This window comes from Octopus bimaculoides, chromosome 1, assembly GCF_001194135.2.
Source record: "Octopus bimaculoides isolate UCB-OBI-ISO-001 chromosome 1, ASM119413v2, whole genome shotgun sequence".
Lineage (NCBI taxonomy): Eukaryota > Metazoa > Mollusca > Cephalopoda > Octopoda > Octopodidae > Octopus > Octopus bimaculoides.
Genome location: NC_068981.1, coordinates 3,841,907 through 3,844,864, shown reverse-complemented (window position 1 = coordinate 3,844,864; position 2,958 = coordinate 3,841,907). Strand labels below are relative to the sequence as shown.

Genomic DNA, 2,958 nt, shown 5'->3' with positions numbered 1-2,958 from the left:
TCCGCGCTGCTTTAGTAGTACCCAATGAGTCTATATATATTAGTCCAGTCAAGAGAATGCGTAATTTATCTACCCACACACTATATTACACACATATATATATATGCAAAACATAAACACACACACTTACAAACGCATACAACCAGCATACGTTTACTAACCTAAAGTTACTGATTTTTTTTCTCTGGTTGCATTAACTGATTGACACTGCATCCATCAAGCAATTCAATGCCATGATGCACATGAAGGGTTTGTATGCATCAGCAGTACACAGGTATACACGTACATGTGGATCTGTAAATGATCCTAATATTGCTTATAGAATGTTTTTGTGTTGCGGCGTGGAATGATGTGGTCATTGCATTTATGAGTATTTTTTTTTTATCAAGTGATGGTTTTCGTTCACTTATTAGCGTAGACTCACGTGCAATTTGATGGGGACGAAAGGACTAACGAAACCTGATTAATTGGTTGAGCAAACGATTAATCGATCTATCAGTTAATTGGTTAAATATTTGACTGTATTTCATTGCCTTCACAGTGTTTACCGTTTTACAAAACCAAACTAGGAAACTGGACAAAATAGAGAACACAGTTGAAAAAAAAGAAAGAAAAAAAAGGGGGAAAAACAAAACAATTCACCACCTTGCGTTGAAAAAGTTGGGGGCGCTGGGAAACCTTTCTAATGGCTATTGAGACACGCCAGCACGCTTGCAGCGTTGCCGTGGGTGATGGCGAGGCTGATGTTTTGGAACAGCCAAGCGCCCCGAAGTTGCTGGCCTTGTGCCAGAATTTGAAACCAATATGTCAGAAAATAAAAGACTATTTGCCAACATAATGTAGCAGTCCTGGATGGGACGAATGTTAGTTGTTTAGCCCCAGGAAACGTCGTTTCCAGCTGGCTATATGACACAATATCTGTGTCCTTATATTTTTGAACAGGGGAGTCCAGATATTGTGTCATATAGTGAGCTGGAAACGATATTTCCTGGGGCTAAATAACAGTAAACTTCGTCCCATCCAGGACTGCCACATTATGTTGGCAAATAGTCTTTACTTTAAAGAACTGTTACTGAATATCTCTCTTTGAGAGATTTAGAAATAATAATGCCAGAAGATATTCTAATGATTCTACCAGCTCGCTTCCTTTGGTGGCTTCAAATTATGGTACAAAGCAAGCAATTAGAGGAAAAGGTGTAAGTCGAAACTTCGACTCCAGTATGTAACTGATACTTTTTTTTATCGACACCCAAAAAATGAAGGGCAATGTTGACCCTCAGTAAGATTTGAAACCGTGACATAACGAAAGCCACAAGGCATTTTACCGAAAATGCTTTAGCGATTCTGCTAATCTACTGTCTCTCTACCATTTCTGTAATAAAAAATAATAATGACGATAATGGACACATGAAAGTCAAAGAAAGATGAAAGAGCAAAGAGAATAAAAGAGTAGATTGAGCATTTATTTATTTATGGAAGACACAATGTGTAGTAATGGACTCTTCCAGCTGTATTTCAACTACATATAGATTATTCCTCAATAATTATAGTCGTTGAATTGGTTACCAAGGTATCATCATACTCTAAAGACAGTTTCATGTATTGATCAAAGAATTCGTCCTGATTCACATAACCATCTCCTGAAAAAGAAGATAAAAGATTAAAAAATATATGAAAGAAATGGTAAGGAAATGGTACGTAATGTTTGGAGATTTTCTTTTGTTTGATATTTTGTATCTGTTGTGGAAATGAAACTGAAGAGAATGAGTTTCATTGTGAGTCGTAAAGAGACTGGAATCCGTTAGCTTAAAGGAACAAAAAACAACCAGAAGTCATCTCGTTCAGGCAAAATAACGACACATTAAACATTATTCCACTATTGAACACTAATTATCGATTACAGCCCTGTACTGAACAGTTTCAGAAATTATTCAACTCCAAGAGCTGAAGATCTCTGGAAGAACTTTTTGCACTTCACTTAAGAATTTCCTTTGTCTATTAACCAACGATTTAAACTCATTCAATGTCAATTGTTTTGGCTTCTGTGGGTTTTTTTGGGTGGAGTAGGTGTGGGGAAGCGTTATTCACCTCCCTCATGGGTCCTTTCTAGCCAGGTTATATCCATAGGAGCCCTACCTGCCTAACCTCGGTCCAGGACCTAACAGCAAATTCTCTCAACTCACATGACCACCACGTCTGTCTCAAGCGCCAGCCCCAAAGCAAAAGATGTCCATGCTAGTTGTCCTTCCACTCATATGACCTCTTTCGCTCCTTTTTTGTTTTTGTTGAAACAAATTCCTTTAATAGATCTCCTTCCAGCAAGGTCCCTTGGCTGTTTCTGTGACGTCACTGACCGCATACTTCCAGTCCACCTCAGCCCCTCAACTTCATCCAGTTAAACTTGGTAATCCAGTCTTAGGAAACTCATGAACTCTATAAGTAATGCTCTGAGTTTTACGTGACATAACGATATATATGTAGCAAATAATAGAAGAAAAATATTTGTTAATTGAAATGGCTCTTTATATTCATTGTTACAGTATACAATACAACTTCTTCGAGTTGTACACAGGAGCTATTCGTTATATCTTAATATATAAATCTGAAATTGTGTGTTTGTGTGAAGCCTTTTTGAATGTTTATAGAAATCCACATTTTCCACTTTTTCGTAAAAATTTTTACATCAATGGAATTTTCTCGATCTGAACTTTCCAGTGCAGTAATTAGATTTTTTAAATTCCGTTTACTTTGTGTGATTTAAGGGTGATTTGGCTGTTGTTTCTAGCAACTTTTATATTTCATCCCTGCTACCTGGAACGCCATTCTTACACACGCGCTCAACATAAAAATATAGAGAGTAAAAGTAAAAGAGGGAGAGGGAGAGAGAGAAAGTGATACATACAACGTCATAGATTAAACTTTCATCTCAGTATTCTTTACCTATTTTTCATAACATAA

At 37.0% G+C, this 2,958-nt stretch overlaps 1 long non-coding RNA gene across 1 annotated transcript in view; it reads right to left on the bottom strand.

Annotated features, from left to right (window-relative positions):
- Positions 1–1,450: 1,450 nt before the first annotated feature.
- Positions 1,451–2,958, bottom strand: part of LOC106870903 (uncharacterized) — an 8,853-nt gene continuing 7,345 nt past the window's right edge. Inside the window, exon 2 of the long non-coding RNA XR_008266524.1 lies at positions 1,451–1,640. This is a non-coding gene — a long non-coding RNA (uncharacterized LOC106870903). The remainder of the gene's footprint in view (positions 1,641–2,958) is intronic.